This window comes from Crinia signifera, chromosome 3 (assembly GCF_055691185.1).
Source record: "Crinia signifera chromosome 3, ASM5569118v1, whole genome shotgun sequence".
In the NCBI taxonomy this organism is placed as follows: domain Eukaryota; kingdom Metazoa; phylum Chordata; class Amphibia; order Anura; family Myobatrachidae; genus Crinia; species Crinia signifera.
Genome location: NC_139219.1, coordinates 341687990 through 341712009, shown reverse-complemented (window position 1 = coordinate 341712009; position 24020 = coordinate 341687990). Strand labels below are relative to the sequence as shown.

The following is a 24020-nucleotide window of genomic DNA, read 5'->3' as shown; positions in this document are numbered from 1 at the left end:
CCGTAATGCCCATCACATACTATATAACACACCGTAATGCCCATCACATACTATATAACACACCGTAATGCCCATCACATACTATATAACACACCGTAATGCCCATTACATACTATATAACACACCGTAATGCCCATTACATACAATATAACACACCGTAATGCCCAGTACAAACTATATAACACACCGTAATGCCCATTACATACTATATAACACACCGTAATGCCCATTACATACTATATAACACACCGTAATGCCCATTACATACTATATAACACACCGTAATGCACATTACATACTATATAACACAGCGTAATGCCCATTACACACTATATAACACCGTAATGCCCATTACATACTATATAACACACCGTAATGCCCATTACATACTATATAACACACCGTACTGCCCATTACATACTATATAACACACCGTGATGCCCATTACATACTATATACCACATCGTGATGCCCATTACATACTATATAACACCGTAATGCCCATTACATACTATATAACACACCGTAATGCCCATTACATTCTATATAACACACCGTACTGCCCATTACATACTATATAACACACCGTGATGCCCATTACATACTATATAACACACCGTAATGCCCATTACATACTATATAACACACCGTAATGCCCATTACATACTATATAACACACCGTAATGCCCATCACATACTATATAACACACCGTAATGCCCATCACATACTATATAACACACCGTAATGCCCATCACATACTATATAACACACCGCAATGCCCATTATATACTATATAACACACCGCAATGCCCATTACATACTATATAACACACCGCAATGCCCATTACATACTATATAACACACCGCAATGCCCATTACATACTATATAACACACCGTAATGCCCATTACATACTATATAACACACCGTAATGCCCATTACACACTATATAACACACCGTAATGCACATTACATACTAACACACCATAATGCCCATCACATACTATATAACACACCGTAATGCCCATCACATACTATATAACACACCGTAATGCCCATTACATACTATATAACACACCGTAATGCCCATTACATACTATATAACACACCGTAATGCCCATTACATACTATATAACACACCGTAATGCCCATTACATACTATATAACACACCGTAATGCCCATTACATACTATATAACACACCGTAATGCCCATTACATACTATATAACACACGGTAATGCCCATTACATACTATATAACACTCCGTAATGCCCATGACATACTATATAACACACCGTAATGCCCATGACATACTATATAACACACCGTAATGCCCATGACATACTATATAACACACCGTAATGCCCATTATATACTATATAACACACCATAATGCCCATTACATACTATATAACACACCGTAATGCCCATGACATACTATATAACACACCGTAATGCCCATTACATACTATATAACACACCATAATGCCCATTACATACTATATAACACCGTAATGCCCATTACATAATATATAACACCGTAATGCCCATTACATACTATATAACACACCGTAATGCCCATTACATACTATATAACACACCGTAATGCCCATTACATACTATATAACACACCGTAATGCCCATTACATACTATATAACACACAGTAATGCCCATGACATACTATATAACACTCTGCATTCCACATGACATACTATATAACACACCGTAATGCCCATTACATACTATATAACACACCGTAATGCCCATTACATACTATATAACACTCCGTAATGCCCTCTACATACTATATAACACACCGTAATGCCCACTACATACTATATAACACACAGTAATGCCCATTACATACTATATAACACACCGTAATGCCCATTACATACTATATAACACACAGTAATGCCCATTACATACTATATAACATACCGTAATGCCCATTACATACTATATAACACACCGTAATGCCCATTACATACTATATAACACACCGTAATGCCCATTACATACTATATAACACACCGTAATGCCCATTATATACTATATAACACACCGTAATGCCCATTACATACTATATAACACACCGTAATGCCCATTACATACTATATAACACTCCGCAATGCCCATGACATTCTATATAACACACCGTAATGCCCATTACATACTATATAACACACCGTAATGCCCATTACATACTATATAACACATCGTAATGCCCATTACATACTATATAACACACCGTAATGCCAATTACATACTATATAACACACCGTAATGCCCATTACATACTATATAACACAGCGTAATGCCCATAACATACTATATAACACACCGTAATGCCCATTACATACTACATAACACACCGTAATGCCCATTACATACTACATAACACACCGTAATGCCCATTACATACTATATAACACACCGTAATGCCCATTACATACTATATAACACACCGTAATGCCCATTACATACTATATAACACACCGTAATGCCCATGACATACTATATAACACACCGTAATGCCCATAACATACTATATAACACACCGTAATGCCCATTACATACTACATAACACACCGTAATGCCCATTACATACTATATAACACACCGTAATGCCCATTACATACTACATAACACACCGTAATGCCCATTACATACTATATAACACACCGTAATGCCCATGACATACTATATAACACACCGTAATGCCCATTACATACTATATAACACACCGTAATGCCCATTACATACTATATAACACACCGTAATGCCCATTACATACTATATAACACACCGTAATGCCCATTACATACTATATAACACACCGTAATGCCCATGACATACTATATAACACACCGTAATGCCCATGACATACTATATAACACAGCGTAATGCCCATTACATACTATATAACACACCGTAATGCCCATTACATACTATATAACACACCGTAATGCCCATAACATACTATATAACACACCGTAATGCCCATTACATACTACATAACACACCGTAATGCCCATTACATACTATATAACACACCGTAATGCCCATTACATACTATATAACACACCGTAATGCCCATTACATACTATATAACACACCGTAATGCCCATGACATACTATATAACACACCGTAATGCCCATTACATACTATATAACACACCGTAATGCCCATTACATACTATATAACACACCGTAATGCCCATTACATACTATATAACACACCGTAATGCCCATGACATACTATATAACACACCGTAATGCCCATGACATACTATATAACACACTGTAATGCCCATTACATACTATATAACACACCGTAATGCCCATTACATACTATATAACACACCGTAATGCCCATTACATACTACATAACACACCGTAATGCCCATTACATACTATATACTGTAACAGACCGTAATGCCCATTACATACTATATAACACACCGTGATGCCCATTATATACTATATAACACACCGTAATGCCCATTATATACTATATAACACACCGTAATGCCCATTACATACTATATAACACACCGCAATGCCCATTACATACTATATAACACACCGTAATGCCCATTACATACTATATAACACAGCGTAATGCACATTATATACTATATAACACACCGTAATGCCCATGACATACTATATAACACACCGTAATGCCCATTACATACTATATAACACACGGTAATGCCCATTACATACTATATAACACACCGTGATGCCCATTACATACTATATAACACCGTAATGCCCATTACACATCTGACATACTGTAAGCAGGGCAGCCGAGAGGAAGGGGGGAGCGGGTACTAATTACCCGGGCCCAGGCTTGCTGGAGGGGCCCTGGTCCGACCCCCTCCATCCCTCCCAGGCAGAAGCAACAGCACACACCTTCAGCATGTGCTGTGCTGATAACAGACTCAGCATGAGCGTCTCAGTGACAGCATGATAGCTCATGCTGAGCCTGCTGTCAGCACAGCACATGCTGTAGGTGTGTGCTGCTGCTGAGTTTAGAGTTTTTAGAGTTTTCTTTTACCCCTGTAAACATTTTGGGGGCGTGGCCTAAATGAGGGAGGTGGTCACACCTCCCACACTTAGACCACACCCCCAACATTTTACTGGGGCCCGGCATTCCTCTCGGCTGCCCTGACTGTAAGTGGCACTTACCTACATGCTCATTGCTAGGAACTTCATGCTCGATGCCAGGGGCTTTATGCTTAATGCCAAGGGGCTATATGCTCGATGCCAAGGGGGACTGAAATAGCTTGTTGCCAAGGGGGACTGAAATAGCTTGTTGCCAAGGGGGCCTTGAAAAGGAGTAGCAGTATAGGTCCGGAGTGCCTGAGAGGTATAAACAGTGAGCAGGAAAATGTTCATGTCGGTAGGAGTACCTGGCTGTGTTGTCACACAAGAAGCAATCCCCTAGCATAGTGGATGGTGGGCAGCAATCAGTGGTGGTGTGTGGGAGCAGGTCGCCTCAGGTGCCGTGGTACTACAGGTCCTGGCTCCCATGACTGACCAGGCCGCGACTTCTGGGAGGGGGCACTCGCTGTACCCAACACCGCCTGTGGAACAGGAGTTATTCTTTAGCTCACAATATGCTGCTGATATTTGTTTTTATTGTCGATTTATCGACGATGTCCTATTGTTCTGGACAGGGACAGAATCAACCTTTAACCAAATGATGGCTGATATTATTGCTCGTGATTGCCCCATAAAGTTCACTTATAATGTGAGCCAAAAGGCCATTGAATACCTCGATGTTCACATCGAGATAGAAGGTGTTAAAATCGAAATATCGATCTACTCGAAGCCTACGGACTGGAACACCTTGTTGAGTGCCCAGAGTCATCACCCTCCACCCCTCATTAGGGGGCTACCCTTTTCCCAGTTAATCCGGGTAAAGAGAATTACCAGCAAAGAGGAACAGGTGTCCAGGGATCTGGACACCATGAGTGATAAGTTCTTGGTGAGGGGATACTCCCCGAAGATTTTGGCAGCTGCCAGGTCTAAGGTGGAGGGCACCTCCCGCAGTGTGCTACTACAAAAGTCAGCCCCTAGGGATAATTTGTCCGATAGGCTTGGGTGGGTCAGAGATTATAACGCAGCAGACACCACCATTATAGATTGTTCCAAGCAAATCTGGCCGGTTATTCAGAGAGATAAAGATCTCAGCAAGCTCAAAAATACAACATTGATGTCTTGCTATAAACGGGGTCGCAATATCCGAGACTGGGTGGTGAACACGGATATCTCCAAACGTGTGGGCCCCAACACCCAAAAGAAAGCAGGAGGGTGCTATAAGTGTTTGGGGTGCACTACGTGTGGAGGTATGACCAATACCAAAGTATTTTACCATCCCCACCTTGGTTACAAAATATATATTAAACACCCTGTCACCTGTATGACAACCCACGTAGTATATTTGATCAAATGCCCATGTGGCTTATGCTACGTGGGTAAGACCATCAGGACTTTCCGTGAGCGGATCGCTTTGCATAGATCCGCCATTAAAGCAGCTCTCAATAACAAAGAGAACGATCAGCCGGTAGCTTGGCATTTTGTGACTGCTAGGCATTCTTTGGCTAACCTTAAGTATGTCATTATAGACCATGTACCTCTAGATATGAGAGGTGGTGACCGTGGGCGTAGATTATTACAACTAGAAACATATTGGTTCCACAAGTTGGATACGATGCACCCCAAAGGTCTAAATGAACAGCTGTCATACAACATGTTTCTGTAATACACCTGTACTAACATGTACTGAATACTGTAATGATATGCTTGCTTTCTGTTGGTGATGTACACTTGTTGTGATTTATTTGTTTGTTTTCACAGATCTTCCGTCAGCTGGAGCCCAGCAGCGTCAGGTTGCTAGGTAACGCTAGACAAACCCGGAGTTTAGCCGACGTCATGACGCTTGTGCGCAAGGTGAGAGGTCAGGCAATACCCGGAAGCGCCTGTGGGACCAGAGCATGCCGGCTGTGGGCGCGGCGTGACTGGAGGCGGTCTGTAGACATGGTATTTAGGTAAGCGCTGTATATGTTTGTATTGTTGGATTTGTTGGTCTTGATAAAGGAGTTATATCCGAAACGTCGGCTATTTGACACCAGTTCCACTGTGTGGCGTGTTATTTTCGAAATCCGTGTGAGTGCTGCCGTGTACCCCCGTCTGCAAATTCCCTGGACAGCACCCCGGTCAATTGTTTGCCTGAATCCTGGAGTGCCTCACCCTGCTACAGTATATATATATATATATATATATATATATATATATATATATATATATATATATATATATATATATATATATATATATATATAATCATGGAAGGAAGGCGGCACTCCGGCGACTTGGAATAATTTCAGACAGAGACCTGTTACTGTAATCAACGTTTCGAGAAGTTTATTCTCTTCATCAGGATACAGGGTAAATGCAAGGCACACAATATATAGCCCCAACCTCTGTGTCAGCTGATCAATCAACACCCCCCAGCACACACCTGAGGGAGGGTTAATCATCAGAGTAGTGGAAAAGACATGCAAAAAAACATGTTCATAAATACATCTATCATTATACAAAATCACTTAAACAAAGTGAACTACAAGTGCAAAAACAAATAATAAAAAATACAAACATACAAAGATACAAAATTACACTGTTGAAACAGACACCTAGATTCATTCGTTTTTCAGGTGATACAAATCAGCGTAGAAGCATAGCATGACGATCCCAGAGACATCTTGTGGTCGATTTGAAGAATGGCATCAGAAAAAATCTTCAGATTGCAGATAATAAACATATCGCTACTTGAGTAGGCAAATAGCACTAAGGGCCTTATTCTGATCGGTGCGGCCGGATCCGAATATGCGGCCAGGACCGTGCGTGCGAAACTCCGCCTTCCATACGGATCGCCAACTCCGTCCGTACGCGGTAAGAAGCTGGCCGAACGGACCGCACGTGTATTTTTCATGGAATACGCCTCCTCCATCTCAGGGAACCTCCCCCATCATTCGATGGTCGCAGACCATCGAATGCAGGACCGAGTGGTCCACCAGCTCCCGCAAAATCAGACCACACGGACATTTTTCCATGCAAAAGCAGGGATCTGGGCGGGCAGCTGACATCCGGCGATGTCATATGTCCACCCCCTACACGTGCGTCACGACTGCATTACCATACGTACGCCCAGCGTTTGCATGGGAACGCCCATGAAACGAGGGGGGGAAACATATGGTAATGAGCCCAAATAGCCCTTCACGCCCCTCTCCACCCCCTGTTCGGAGTGTTCACATTTCATGCGGAATTTGGCCGTACGCCCCGCTCGCACATGCGCAGAGACGCCTCTGCACATGCGCAGACACAAAACATCGGCGGCACGAACGCACGCGGATAATACCGCACCAACCAGAATAAGGGCCTAAGTGAGAGAAGAGGCATTAGTAATTTGCTGACGGTTATGAGCGTATACAAATATATAAGTGCTTTACAAAAAAGCACTAAGCCCCAAGTGTTCATTCAGACCGGCCGGGGACAATGTTCTTAATCTAAAATCCACTTGGATTCAAGTTGTAACAGTTTTTTCGATCTATCTCCTCCTCTGATGTTACAGGGGACCTGATCAATAATACGGTATCTCAAGGTGGTTAATGGGTGACGAGCTTCAAGGAAGTGGCGCGCCACAGGTTGGTCGCTGTGACCTTTGGTAATAGAACTCCTGTGGTTCGCCATTCTTTCCTTGAAGCTGGTCTCAGTTTTACCTACGTAAAATTTACTGCAGGGACATATTATGATATAAATAACAAATTTAGAGTTACAGGAGAGATAGTGTTTGATAGGGATGTTAATACCGGTCATCGGGTGTCTGAATGTGTTACCACTGATCATGTAATTACATGTGACAATTAGGACATTTAAAACAACCCATTTTTTGGGGTGCTAGTGTGCCTTGTCCGCTTCTTTGCTCAGTAACATCTGATTTGACTAGGATGTCCCTTAGATTTCTACCCCTAGTGAAACTTTGCATAACCTTGGTTCCACGAAGGGTAGTTAGCCCTGGATCATCCCTCACTAAATGCCAATGCCTATTTAATGTCTTCCGTACCACATCGCTCTTAGAGCTGTAGTGGTTGACCCACGGTATCCTGTCTCCTTTATTTTTACTAGTACTTGCTACCAACAGTTCCTCTTTGGGTATATTTAATGCTTTTTCACTTTGCATAATTAAATCCTTGATGGGGAAACCTCTAGCTTGGAATCTCTCAGTAAGAATCGCAAGACTTCATTATCATCGCTTACAATGCGTCTGATGCGCAGAAATAGAGAGTACGGTAAGTACTGGTTGGTGACTCTGATGATGCAAAACATTATTCCTATCCGTAGGTTTGTATATAACTTCGTAACGATCTTATCTGCTACCAGCTGGATCTCTACATCAAGGAAGTTGACACTATCCTTGCTTATCTCGTATGTAAATTTGATTCTTACTCAAGATCACTGGATCAGAGAAAAAAATACACTTTTCAACCGAGAACATGTACTCATTAGCGAACGAGGGTGCCACGGAATATCCCATGGCACACCCCATTCGCTGTAGCTAGAACTACCCATCAAAGTAAAAATAATTACATTCTAGAGTTAATTTCAATAACTGCATAAAAAACTGGATATCAGGACCAGAGTACCACACACTACTACCAATCAGTTGTTCAATCGCATCCAAGCCTTTCAAATGTGGTATGCTAGTGTACAGACTTTTAATGTCCACCGTACACAACAGCCAATCTTTCGGCAGACCAGTCAACCCCCTAAGAGCTCTTAAAAGGGTAGTGGTGTGTTTAAGAAATGTGTTTTCAAAAACTATCCAAATATATAGCAATGCGCTGGTATAATGACCCTCTGGCGGATGTTATAGGTCTGCCAGGTGGGTTTTGGAGCAATTTATGAACCTTTGGCAGTGTGTATAGTAACGGCACGAATTGTACAGTAAGTGCCTCCTTAATTGTTTTTGGTATAATCCCTTTGAGGCAAGCATCATTCAGTAAAACGTCTAACTCAGTTTTAAACTGGGCAGTAGGGTTGCATAGCAATCTGGAGTAAGTGTTAGTATCAGCTAACTGGGAGTAAATTTCGGTTTTATAATACACTTTGTCCAAAATGACAATAGAGCCCCTTTTTATCAGATGGGCGAATCACAATTTGTTGACATTTCTCCAGATTTGCTAATGCTTCCCTTTCTACTACCGACAAGTTGGGGAACACACCATCAGATTAATCTTTAATCACTTCTCTATGCAAAACTTCAGAGAATGTTTTTAAAGCACTATTATTGGTTAAACTTAGATCTAGGCATCAGATTTTTAAGCTTAGCAGGGATAACTGCCCCCGCTTCCCCTGCGATACTGATGTTATCAGAAAAATGTTCTTTTAACCTAAGAGTTCTATTCAGTTTAAAGTTCTCGATTTCCCACTGGAAAGGGTCAAATCTTACAGATGGAACAAACGATAATCCTCTATTGAGGAGTTTTAGCTCATCCGTAGAGAGGTTCCTTTGGGACAGTTTGAACACTAGGTTCTCTTCGGCTGCGTCGACGGGAGTTTCCTCTTCTGCCTCTGGTTCTGGCGCCCCCGCTGCGTGTAGGTGGCTTTTTGCCAGAGGTAACAGCCCTTGTATGCACGCCTAAAGGGGTGAGGCTGTCTGCGCTGGGACCAGGTGTGTTCTCCACTTCACTTGTTCCAGCTGAGGATTCTCCAGATGATCCGCTACAATCCTTAAAGCGATAGTTTCTGTGGCGCTGGTAATCAGTGCGCGCTGGTCTGCCTTGTGCACCTGTAAGCCACGGATACACTCGCTGCTTGTCGTAATCATCGTTGACAATATTACATTTATTTTTCTTGAATTTGATCAATTCCGCAGTGTAATTGTCCACTTGTTTCTGTAGTTTTTCTAGCCAACCATTATCCGTATCTGCAATTAATGTTTCTTTCTGGCTTAATTCAAAGGTGTGGATCTTAGCTCTTGTAAGATTTAACTCCTTGGTAGCTTCCTCTATCACCAATAGGGTCAGGTCGAGGGAACATTTATTCAATATAGCTTCCCTTTTTTTACAGAATAATGCATTATGTCTTCCAATAGTCTGAATATTTTTCACCCGAAAGCCTCGCGGTATTTTCTTGCATTTATAGTAATCAGATAGCGATATGCAATGGTACAGAAAATCAGTCTCTTTTAGGAGTCTTAGCAGGATCATTTAGACATTCTTTGTAAACAATATGCTCTGCTTCCACACCAGAAAAACTGAATGTGTCACCAATCTCCACTTGGACACACGATTGGATCTCTTCAGTATCACAGCAGTGTAGCCACACTGAAAAAATAGGTCCACAGAGAACTAACACAATAGTTGAGAGTTCTCACCAAATGAGCACGGTGCCTTGCTGCAATGTCCAACTTCAATGTTGATCATGCCATACAAACAGTGTTAGGCCGGCACTCCTCAGCTCAGCTCCTGGTAATGGCACCGGGTGCCTTCCTCAGAGGTTGGGGCTATATATTGTGTGCCTTGCATTTACCCTGTATCCTGATGAAGAGAATAAACTTCTCGAAATGTTGATTACAGTTACAGGTCTCTTTCTGAAAAAGGGGGGAGTGGACCCGCTACAGCTGAAAAATAGGTGGTTAAATATTTTGTTGAATAATCTCTAACCAACATAGAAACTACTCCAGGCTGATGCTGGTAGTTATGGTGTTGGTGGTGCGCCCAGCGTTCAGTAGCTAGACTGAAAGTGGGATTGTTTTCTTGTGTTTGCAAGAGGAGCAAACCAAGGACAGTGAACGCTTTGTGGGCGCACTCTTTAAATAATATCTTAGATGTGTGTAATAGAATTATTTTAAAATTTAACTTTTAATGGGAACTGCTTAAAAAGAGTAGGGCGCAATGAAAATTATGGTATATATAATGATGATGGTTTTGTTGTGTGGTTATCTATTTTGATGTTAAATACTTTCATCCGAATAAATCACTTTCCACCACACATTTTATGTATTATTTACTGCATGTGATCAACACAGGTATATAGACCTGGATGATAGTAGGCTGCAAAAATGAGTTTATCCCCCGGGGTAGGGATTTATTTCTGGGGGGGGGATTTAGGCTGCCCCACGTCACTTGTACGAAAAAAAAGTAGAGTTATGCCTAATGGCCGATTTTAGAACACTGATAGTAGGCGGCTCCAAAGCTGCTAATCTGCTTACCAAATGGGTAATACCACACCTGGACTTCTCCAGGGGTCTCCCACCCGGATACTGCCCAGGCCCTTCACTGCTTGGCTTCCAAGTTCGGAAGGGTTTTGGGCAGGCCAGTGAGGTATGGTGGTATAATGGGTAGGGGTGCAAATCACAGACAGCTGCGCCAGTTAACTATCGGTATCATGGATAATTGCACAAACATGTATTTTCAGAATACCCCTCAAACTTTAGTGACATACTGTGGTTAAATAGGTGGTATAAGAGTGGATAATATAGCACAGTGCAGACAAGTACATAGTACATTGATGGTATCCAAAAGTAACGCAATAAACTTAATTGGGGTCAAATATGCAAAGTCGCACTTGTGAAACCGTTCATCTGAATTGTACTTCCACGATTGAGTCACAAAGAAAACAGTTACTCACAGTGTAACAAAAAGAGCACTTAGGCTGAGTGGTGTTTGCAGCGATTACTGATACCTGTATAGCTGACTAAATTAATTTAGTCTAAGTCATTCAGTTCTGCCAATAAAGTTAACTGGATGGTATTAGTCTGAATCAATCCATTTCATCTGATCCACCCAAATGTATTAGTTACTATCTCTGATTGAAGTTGGTGCGCTGTAATACAGATGGAGCAGGTCTCATCTTGGCAGGGGATGGCGCTGGCGTCGCCAGCCGCCATCCCCCGCCAGCGCCATGGCGATGGCGAGAAGGGGACGCGCGCGCACGAGAGGCGCGCGCGTCCCCTTCCGACGGCGCTTCCATCCGTTCCCCCGGGTCCACGCCGGCTTGCCGGCGGTAACCCGGGGTCCCCGCCGCCTGCCCGCACCCCCCCCTAACCCTGTCCGTCTTCCTGAGGCGGAGACGGACAGGGTTTCCGTCGTGCTGGCGACGGAGACAGAGACGCGCGTGCGCGTGAGACGCACGCACGTCTCAGTATATTCGCTGGCGAGGCTGCTGGCGGGTCGCCAGCGGGGACATTCTGGCGATCCGCCAGCCAGGATGGGAAGTGCCCCATCTGTAGATACACCCAGAATACCTCACACGTAAATGGGTCATTACCATACTTTGCACAGTCGAGATGGAGTGGGTGAATGTATGGGGGAGCAGCGCTCAGAGGCAATGCCGTCCGAGATTGCTCCTGTACCTGAACCTGCTTTGATCCCGGCAGGTGACCGTAGTGTCCTGCGCAGAGCTGCGTGGTTGAAGGGGGCTGAGTGACGTCTGTCTCAGCCGGCACCGAGCAGTGTTACGAGTCCTGCGGGGAACTGGTCAGGAAAGCTGGCTTGGAGTCGTCCTGCTGTTGGTTCCAAGAAGGTGACGTGGGGGGCCGCTGTGGACACGTGTTTCGCCTACGACACGGCTCACATGCCATGTACCTGTTATCTGACCTGATGAAAAGACCGCACAGGTCTTGAAACGTCGTCTGTCTATGTAATGGAACACTTGGAGCACCTATGCTTTTACTAATACACAGCTAAACCAAACCCAATTGAGTGCCGCCTCTTATTCACATGCTGGTCCGGAACTGGATACACATGTGAGACCACAGATATCTACAAACCCGCGGAGGGCACCTTGGTTCTCAATATCATTGTCCAGAGTGCCAAACAAACAACTGCATCTATATATATATATATATATATATATATATATATATATATATATATATATATATATATATATATATATATATATAAGTTCTGGTTGAAGCAGGCACTCACCACAGGTAGTAATTCATAGTTGAAAAACAATTTCTTTCATGAGAAGTCAGTCGACGTTTCGGTCCACAACAGGGACCTTTGTCAAGACAGGAACATGTCACTCAACAGACAGGAAACACCAGGCAGTGTAATCATACAGTGTCACAGGCGACTATTTATGGCATCACAGTTCTAATTGAAAGACACTCCCACTTCCTGTCAACTGACAGGCAGGAAGTAGATCAAAAAACACCTAAGCGGCAAATACTGAAAGGTAAAATTAACCTCATACTTGAGGTACCATAGCGCTAGCTTAGTAGAGAAAATTTCATACAAATAGACCAAAAGGAGGCTGAGAGATAACTAAATCTCTAAACCCGGCCGGACCGGAAGGGCCATGCGTTCCACCGCTGTGGAACGCACCCGGAAACCGGAAGTGGGGCGCCCGTTCGCGCCAAATGCTTAGAAGCGGCCAAAGCCGCTGGAGGATGTTCAATCCAGGAAGTAACATGCGTTCCACAGCTGTGGAACGCATGAAAAAGCCGGAAATGGAGCGCTTCTAAGTGCAATAGAAGGCACAAATATACTGGGAAAATGACGACCATAAAATTAATGGGTACGCCATACAAAGCCATTAGCTCAAAATCACATTATATAAACATACAAAGTGTAATAAAATTTACTAAATGCGAATAGAGATAGGTTTACATCTCAGCCTCTAAAGTAATTAAACTAGATATTTAGTGGTGAGCCATAAATATGTCAGATGTGACTACCGCCTGATGTATATATAAAGTGTCGAATGACCCAGCACTCCAATCACTCAGCGTTAGTGGGCCCGGTGCCCCCTCAGTGATGCCTCACAGCAACCATACATGTGCTGGCCCGGCAAGCGGGATGGGGTCTTCAAATAGTAACAGAAAACGCCAGACCTACGAGTGCCGCTCAGCCCATCCCGCTTGCCGGGCCAGGACATTATATATATATATATATATATATATATATATATATAAAAAAGGTGCAGAAGGAAGCGCTTCTTAGTGCAATAAAGTTTTTTAATAAAAGGCAATTAGCCACTTCACAAATAAAAAGCACAATCGACAGGGCTTAGATACCACATGGTTTAAAAATCAATATAAACCCCCGGTCACCGTCAGTCTCCTACTGTACTTCGTTGGAGACTCTCGCTGCAGCGTCTGTGTTCAGCATAGGAATCTCATGCTGGTTTGCGTCTCTTCCCCTTCTGACAGGCAGCCAGCTGGAGTTAGCGTCTGGTGAGACAAACGGTTTGCAGGACTGCGATTGGCAGTATCTGTGACCCGAGTCTCGCAAATCTGTACATGGGCTATTGGGAAGTCGAGATGCTTCTGCATAAAACCTGACCATCTCTCATCCTAACATGTTTAAGCTCACTTCTTCGCCTTTCACCCCTGTCTGTCTAACCCTCCCCTTTAGAATGTAAGCTCTCACGGGCAGGGCCCTCTCTCATGTGCCTTTCTTAGAATATATAAACCTCTGCCACCCTGATGATTGCTTCACTGTCCTGTCCCCTGATGCAACTATCTGTATTAACCATGTACTTGTCCTAAACTGTCTTGTGCTGTAATTTGTTATGTGTGTTTGCTCATAACTATTCTCTGTACAGCACTGCGGAATCTGTGTGCGCTATATAAGAAACTGTTAATAAATAAATAATAAATAATGCTTGATAAGTATAAAAACCCATGCATAATTAGCCTCCGACGATATATAGATGATATATTGGTGGTTTGGGATGGCACTGTATCCGATTTTGAACAGTTCATGCTAGAAATGAATAAGAATACAGTGTGGCCGGAGAGCCCAGCACACGGGGTTAATGGCGGCTACAGCACTGAAGGGGTTAACTCTCCATGCTTTGCCGTTATTCAGCACAAGGGCACTTGACATGTTTTAACCTGTATGAGCAGCACTGAGCTGGGACAGAACCCCTTCGGCAGTGCTGCTGTAAGTTGTAGCCTGCTGCTGGGCAAAATGGGGGCCCAGAACTGGGCAAAATGGGTTAAATAAAGATATTTTAAATGTATTAATATATGTGAATCACTGAGCTGGGACTGAGGGTCCGCAGCTGCAGTGTTATGTGGTGTCAGAAGCGTCTGCTGAGCACCGGCTCCGTATGATGTATAAAGTGTAATTTAAATGTATGGTACTTGTGAGTTATCTGGACGCCCGATTTTTTGATTGTATGCCTTAAGTTAAGGCATACAATCAGATACGATGCGATGCGATATCGCATCGCATCGCATGCGACCATCGGATGCGATGACCCGATTTTTCCATAGGAATCAATGTTAAAATGATTCCTATGGAAAAAGGGGTCCTTTTCATACCCCTACTATCCAAGTGGGCATGGAGTTGGATATAAACCTGTGGCGAGCGTAGCGAGCCACCGAGCCCGAAGCGTGGCGAGCGAAGCGAGCCCCGCGAGGGGACGGTATTCCGTGTCCCCTCGCGGGGCTCGCTACGCTCGCCACGCTTCGGGCTCGGTGGCTCGCTACGCTCGCCACAGGTTTATATCCAACTCCATGCCCACTTGGATAGTAGGGGTATGAAAAGGACCCCTTTTTCCCATTGAATTCCATGTTAAAATGGACTCAGTCCATTTTAACATTGATTCCTATGGAAAAATCGGGTCATCGCATCGCATCGCATCGCATCCGATGGTCGCATGCGATGCGATGCGATGTGCCCGATCCGACCCGATTTTGAAATCGGGCGTCCGGATAACTCACAAGTACCAAATGTATTTTAAATGTGAAAATGCACTTTGAAAATGACTTAAGGAAGGAATTCCTGCGATAAGGAAATTAGATGCTAAATTGTCCTTTTGCTAACAGAATGACACTGCACCACAGGTGGCGGGCTTGGTGTCTGTGGGCCCTGTGTAAAAGGTGTTGCTAAGGAAACTTGTATATGTGATGTGTCAACAAATCCCTGCTTTCCTGTCCATTTAGTAAATATTCTAAGGAAATTGGAGTGAACCCTTTGACATGTAATCTGGATCTATTTATGACAGGAAAATGTTCCAATTGATATGTGAATGTAAATGCCCCAGGCATGTACACCTCCTGCCCAACGCTGAGTGGGTGGGGAGAACAGGGTGGGATTACCCCCTGTGGTACTGTGTGTTGGAGTAGTTTAAAAGGAGGGCCTGTGAGCCCAAGTTGTTGTACAATCTGCCTGATTTGAATGCTGTAAACATCACTTGTATGCTTTGTACCTCTGAAAGGAGAAGGGATCTTTTCAGATCCATTGGCAATGAACCATCTTTTGCCCAAGAAGTCTGCTTCATCTGCGACCATCAGAATTAATTGCAATAATTCCGTTCTCCGGCTGTTCTGGGCATAGCATCCAGCGTCTCCGAGTCTCCGCTCTGCCAGCTACCAAAGCAGAGGTCTGGTCCGTGACCAGTGGGGGATCAGTCGACGCCAGCAGCGTGTCGACGCAGGTAGTACTCAGGTGCCAATGGTTGGACCTGAGTCAGTATCCGTGGTTCCAGACGACACGTAGGAGGAGTCTGGTGGTGGCAGCGATAACCCCGCCCACTGCGTAGTGGGCAGAGTCAGTAACAGGCAGTTCAGACGGTAACAGGGAATCCCCTATTGGCCAGGTCCCGTGAGACCAGGAAACGCTATCTGTGGACCCGAAGGGCGTAGCCAGAGCTAAGGGCAGGCGTCCGGTCACAAATACGTACAATCTAAAATTTACGCATACCATAAATGAGTCCTGTTTGGAATTTTTGGACTTGTGTCTCAAGAGTGAGAATGGTAAGATTAAGACAACCACCAATTTTAAATTAGTGGATGCAAACAGTTATCTTGAATATTCTAGCTGTCATCTTCCATCCTGGAAGAACAATATACCGTTCTCTCAATTCTCACGGTTGAGACGTAACTGCAGTGAACCTAATAGATTTGAAGAACAATCGGATATTTACAAGAACAGATTCTTGGAGAGAGGCTCTCCGCCATCATTTATTGAGTCTTCTAAACATAGGGCACAAAATCTGCAAAGAGCAGATACAGTATGTTGGTCTATAAAGATAAAAAGAAAAATAAGGTCGGGAGGAATGCAAGTATCGATATGCAAGCTAGGAAAATGTTTTGCTACTTTGTTACACATTACAATAATGCTGAAAAACAAGTTAAGTAAAGAACGGTCGGACAGACCGGATCTAAACTTTAAAAAAGCAAAACATTTTAAATCGATGGTATCTAAAAGTTATCTTGAACCTAATGAAAAAAGAACCAGTCAGAATCCTAGGGGGTCTTACAGGTTTTTACCCGTGTGGAGGGTGTAAAATATGCCCGTTGGGAGATAAAGGTGCTAAAAGCTTTACAGACAGGTCCGGGAAAATGTTCCCGATCAAGACATTTATAAACTGTAATTCTAAATTCGTAGTATATGTGTTATCATGCCCGTGATGAAAACACCTTTTATTAACAACTCGTGATTGACTTATGGTCTAAAGCAGTGATTTTCAACCTTTTTACCTTGCGGCACACTAAATAGGACTTTAAAATTGCCAAGGCACACCCTAAGATCCCCACAGGCCAAAACACATTGGACACCACAGGAAAAAAAAAAAACCTATTGGCCCCCACATTAAAAACAATCACACTGATCCCCACAGGTAACAAAAATAAAATACATTGGCCCTTTAGATGAAGAGACCAGTAAATAACATTTGAACTGTTGGTAGCTGTAAATGGGTTTGGGCATCTCTAGATCTGGGGGCCCACTTGAGAACAGCTCAAGGCACACTAGTGTGCCACGGCACACTGGTTGAAAAACACTGGTCTAAAGAAACCGATATATCGTTAGAAATAGGAATAAAGGGATATAGTGAAACGATAATCCTTTTTTGTAAGCCTATCAGTTCACCATTACAGTAATATCGGAAAGAAACTCTAAAAATAGAAAAAGGATTGAATGTGTTCACCAGTTGTCTGCCCAGTATATCTGGTAGATTATGTTATAAAGTTATGAAAGATTAGCTTGGGTGCCGTAGGCTACTAGATCTTGCCATATTCTATGTAACCAATGGTTTATTGTTAAAGTGAGTAGACGGTTATTGACATCTAACCATAACCAATAGGGGTTCGATACTGTGATGCCACTAAGGTCTCTGTAACAAAGTCTCCTGATGTTTTATTGATTATAGATATGTAACTCCTGTAAGGTCTCACCTATTGAGGCTCACAGGGAAAATAGTTCTGAATCTATACTTGAAGCCATTTTTTAAAATGCTGGATATATATTGAAGGAAATATTGTATTTCTACTATGTAGTCCCTGATACAATAACCATGTGAAAATGACCCTATATCCTTCTAAGGAATTCTGCCGGTAATTTGATAGGATTGTATGGACAGTATTTGTAGTTTTAAGTCCTATGTTGTGTGAATGTAGATGTTTTATGTAACTTTGTATAACCAACTGCTGGGAGCAGGAAACTCGTATTCTTCATTAGGTGGGATATGTAATACTAATTGTGCTGGGTAGATAAGTGTTAGCTAGGCGTCTGACGAAGTCCATGATGAAACGCGTTTGGGCGTGTCTCAGCAGACGCAAACTCCAGCCGGCCGCCGTCAGAAGGGGGAGAGACATGAACCAGCGTGAGATTCCTATGCTGAACATAGACGCTGCAGCGAGTCCCCAACGATGTACAGTAGGAGACTGACGGTGACCGGGGGGTATTATTGATTTTTAAACCATGTGGTATCCAAGCCCACACTGATGAATTGTGGGGTACGAGTACCTGTCGATTTGTGCTTTTTATAAAGGGATTTTTGTAAGAACTTACCGTTCGAATCCCTTTCTCTGATATGGTCCTGGTGACACAGCTCAACATTGGGATGTAGGAGGGTCCGTAGGAGCCAGGCACCTATCCTAAAGCTTTTGAGGGTAGGCTCCTCCCCTAATGCATCCCAGACTCTTCAGTTCAATCTTTTAAAGCCACTGGAATACATTAACTCAGTACAAACGCCTGCACACATTACATGCACATTTTTTCAAAAATAACTTTTAACCATATAACATGAAACATCATGAACCTGGCATACTTACTGAGCGTAAGGGAGGGATCGCTGTGTCACCAGGACCATATCAGAGAAAGGGATTCGAACGGTAAGTTCTTACAAAAATCCCTTTTTCTCTTTCAATGGTCCTGGTGACACAGCTCAACATTGGGACGTTCCAGAGCCGGTCCTTTGGGTGGGTAAGCTCAGGTCTGCAGCTCTCATCACTGCTCGCCCAAATGATGCGTCCTCCGACGCGAACTCATGGAACCTATAGAATTTGGCAAAGGTATGAACAGATGACCAAGTGGCAGCCCTGCAAACCTGCTCAGCTGTTGCCCCATGTCGAACCGCCCAAGAGGTGGCAACCGACCTGGTGGTATGCGCATTAATCCTGGCCGGTACAGGCCTACCAACTTTAGTATATGCAAATGCAATAACAGAGCGCAACCACATAGCAATGGTCTGCTTCGAAGCAGGCCAACCAATTTTGTGTATGTCATACAAAACCAGTTAAGTATCAGTCTTTCTTACACTCTTAACTCTGTCCACATAAACGCGCAAGGCGCGCACAACATCCAAATTCCTCAATTTGTCCCTTTTCCTTGAACCCTCTGGGGGTTGAAACACAGGTAGAACTATCTCCTGATTTAGATGAAAAGCAGAGACTACTTTTGGTAAAAATTGGGGTACTGTCCGAAGGACAGCCCTATCATCATGAAATATAAGGAAGGGAGACTTGCAGGACAATGCTCCCAATTCCGACACTCTTTTTGCAGACGCTACTGCCAACAAAAATACCAGTTTCCATGTAAGAAATGTAAGGTCAGCCGACCTTAGTGGTTCAAAAGGTGCCTTTTGAAGACACTCCAGAACCAGAGATAAATCCCATGGTGCTACTGGTTGCTTGTAGGGGGGTTTCAATCGGGACACCCCCTGCAGGAAAGTCTGTACTTCCGGTAATAAAGCAATCCTCTTTTGGAAATAAATGGATAAGGCCGAGATCTGTACTTTGAGTGACTGAAGGCTTAACCCGGAGGAAAATCCATCTTGCAAAAACTCCAACAGTTTTGCCAACTTAAAGCGCGACGTGTGTGACTTCTGTCTTTCACACCATCGAATATAGGTCTTCCAGACCCTATAATAATTTGCAGAAGACACTGACTTTCTGGCTTTAATCATAGTGTTAACCACCGCCTCCGAGAACCCTTTGTTCCTCAAAATGGCGGTTTCAACAGCCAGGCCGTCAAATTTAATTGAGCTGAATCCAGATGGTTGAATGGTCCTTGTTTTAGAAGGTCTGACCTCAGAGGTAGACGCCACGAGTCCACAGACAATCTCTGAAGCCTCGAGTACCATGACCTCCTTGGCCAATCTGGGGCCACTAAAATCACTGGGATTGTCTGGGCCTGTATCTTTTTCAACACTCTTGCCAGCATTGGAATTGGCGGAAAAGAATAAAGTAGATTCCCCTCCCAGGGGATGGTCATGGCATCCACTGCTCCTGCCAGTGGATCCCTCGTCCTGGCATAAAACCTGGGTACCTGATGATTGAACCTGGATGCCATCAGGTCCACATCCGGAGTTCCCCACCTCAGTGTAATCTGGTGAAATATTTGTGGGTTCAGGCTCCATTCCCCTTCCATCAGCTCCTCCCTGCTCAGGAAGTCGGCCTCTATATTCTCCACTCCTGGTATGAATATTGCTGATAATGCTGGAACATTCTGTTCCGCCCACATGAAGATCCGGGACACCTCCCACATAGCCAGCTTGCTGCGTGTGCCTCCCTGGTGATTCAGATATGCCACAGCTGTGGCGTTGTCGGTCTGAATCCTTAAAGGGAGCCTCTGTAATCTTTCTCCGGCCAGAGAAATCACCTTCCACACAGCCCTCAGTTCCAAGATGTTGATCGGCAAGGCAGACTCCTCTGAGGTCCACAAGCCTTGCAGACGCAAGTCCAAGACTACTGCCCCCCAGCCCCTGAGACTGGCGTCGGTAGTGACTACCAGCCAGCTCCAGGACTGCAGGGACCGACCCCACTGAAGGGAATCCACCTCCATCCACCATTTCAGGGAGGATCGAGTTTCTGCAGACAACACTATTTGTTCTGACTTCATGGTCTGAGTGTTTCCTGACCAAGTTGTCAAAATGTTCCACTGGAACACCCGAGAGTGAAACCTGGCGAACTGCAACGTCTCGAAAGACACCACCATCTTCCCCAGCAGCTTGAGGCACCTCCATACTGATGTGCTCTGAGACCCGAGGATCTCCTGGACCAAGGCAGCCAGATCCCTGGCCTTTGCCTCTGGTAGAAATACCCGATGTAGGTGGGTATCCAGAACAACTCCCAGGAACTGGAGTCTCTGTGACGGCACCAACTGAGACTTTGGTAAATTTAAAAGCCAGCCGTGAGCCTGCAAAAACCCGATGGCTTCTGCCAAGTGACTCCTCAAACTGTCTGCTGACTCCGCTTTGAACAGCAGGTCGTCTAAATATGTAATCACCGTGATTCCCCTCAGTCGAAGCACAGCCGCCATTACAGACATTATCTTGGTGAATACCCTTGGCGCTGTGGCCAGGCCGAAGGGCAACGCCTGGAATTGCAAGTGCAGGTCTCCTACCGCAAACCTCAATAGGGCCTGATGTTCTGGGTGAATAGGAACATGAAGGTACGCGTCCTGGACATCCATGGACGCCAAAAATTCTCCCTGGTCCAGGCTTAGCAGCACTGACCGTAGAGACTCCATTTTGAAATGGTCTACCCACAAATGGATATTTAATGACTTTAAATTGAGAATTGGTCTGAAAGACCCGTCTGGTTTGGGCACCAGAAACAGAGTGGAATAAAAACCTCTTTTCCACTCCGCTCTGGGGACCAGGATCACCACCCCCTTCTCTAAAAGAGAATGAGCCGCTCCCAAGAGAGCTGTACGGAGCCGAGCCTCCTTTGGTAGTGGTGTGGGAATGAATCTTCTCAGAGGAAGACCTTTGAAGGGTATTCTGTAACCCTGGGATATAATGTCTAACACCCAGGTATCCTGGTCTAACAATGCCCATGTGTCCCTGAACTGTGACAGACGCCCCACCTTGACCACCGCCGGGCAAATCCCCTGGCAGTCATGCGGAGGGTTTGTCCTCTCCTTTGGTGCTTGGTTTCTTATGAAAGGAACCAAATTTTGACTTTGGGGCCTTGCCCCTGGAGGACTGAAACTTTCCCCTAAAAGACTCTCCTCGAAAGGACGCACCTCCTCTAGGGGAGGGCCGAAAGGACGGCCTGAAAGCAGAAAACCTTGATGTCTGCTTGGCTGCAGGAGCAGGCTGAAAAGTGCTTTTGCCACCTGTGGCCTGCTTAATAATCTCTTCCAGTTCTGAACCAAATAACAGCTTTTCTTTAAAAGCTAATGCCTCCAAGGCCTTCTTAGACTCGTTATCTGCTTCCCAAGCCTTAAGCCAGAGCACTCTCCTGGCATTGACAGACACTGTGGAAACTCTGGCAGCCATTTTGAGAGCTTCCTCCTCAGCTTCCAGCACATACTCTGCAGCTGCTTTAAGCTTCTCCGCAAGCAACAACACACAAGGGTCAGCATGTAAAATCGTGCACAAATCATTGGCCCACTCAAATCATGGCCTTAGAGACCCAGGCTGAAGCAATCAGAGGACGTAGGGTGTATCCCACCCCTTCAAATATTGCCTTGAGGTTACCCTCCAGCTTTTTGTCTACAGGGTCCTTAAAAGCTGCTCCCCCTTGCACTGGTAATACAGTAGCTTTTGACAAACGTGCCACAGAAGCATCAACCACTGGAACTTTTTCCCAGAGATCCGCATGAGACTCAGGCATGGGGTACAGACTTAAGAATCTCTTAGGCATCTGCAGCCTTTTATCTGGCGTTTTCCAAGCCCCTTCCAATAAATCCTGTAAACCTTCATCTGAAGGGAAGGTAACAGCTTCCTTACGCTGCCGTTTAAATACACCTTTTGCAGGTGTTTTATCTTCCACAGACAATTTTAAAGCCTGTTTAACAGCAGTAATAAAATCCTCCACCCCTGCGGCTGAGGAATCCTCCAAATCATCACCCTGCTCCCAGGGGATGTCTGCATATGCTCCCTCCTCTTCATCAATCATTAAAGGCACTGAGTAAGACCTTTTAGGGGTCCCCACAGCATCAATCTTGTCTAGCAATTCACTAAACCTGTTAATCCCCTTTGCAGTATCCTGCATCACCTGTAGGAAAGCAGGATCTGCCTGGGTAAGAGGCAAGGAGCCAGAGGACTGCTGAGATGATGACATAGGTCTCTGAGAATCTACCAAGACATCACTTTGTCTGTCCAGCAATTGCACTAAAGCATTAACAGACCTGCCCAGGGCACTGGCCCACGCAGGTTCAATTTGCTCTACCCTCTGGGGTTCACTCCCCATGGGTCTCACAGCAGCGCAAGTAATACACAAGCCCCCCTTGGCCATCTGCTCAGGGATAAATTTTAGTGTACAGACACTGCAAGCGCTCAATGTATTAAGGGCTCCCTACCCCAAAACCACAGCTTGTTGCTCAGACATGATGTAAAGTAACAATCACAGTGCATTCAATGTACAATTGCGTTTATACAGAGTCAATGCACCCAGCCACTTATCTGTCTGTCGGTTTCAGATGTGGGGAAACGATGCCCAGGAAATCCAAACACTCTGACAGGATCTGTCAGCCAGCTCAGCTCCGCTGCAAGCGTTCCGAATGGCGCCAAAACAGAGTGAGGGAAGAGACCAAGTCCCTGCTGCTGCGGGGTCCGTGACTTTTGGCACCAACCACCCCCAGTCAGCCGCTCCCTTAGTAGGATCTCCTAGTTCCAGTATCTCCCCCTCAGCTGGGGACCACTTGGAACATGCCTGTAACACACTGCTCTCCTCTCATATAGGAGCTCAGTGTGTAAGCTCCGCAGAAAATGGCCGCCGCCATCAAGGAGCGCCTGTCCCCCATGATCC

At 44.5% G+C, this 24020-nt stretch overlaps 1 pseudogene; it reads right to left on the bottom strand.

Moving 5' to 3' along the window:
- Window positions 1-11295: 11295 nt before the first annotated feature.
- LOC146065260 (5S ribosomal RNA) lies at window positions 11296-11414 on the bottom strand (annotated as a pseudogene).
- Between the last annotated feature and the right edge of the window lie 12606 nt (window positions 11415-24020).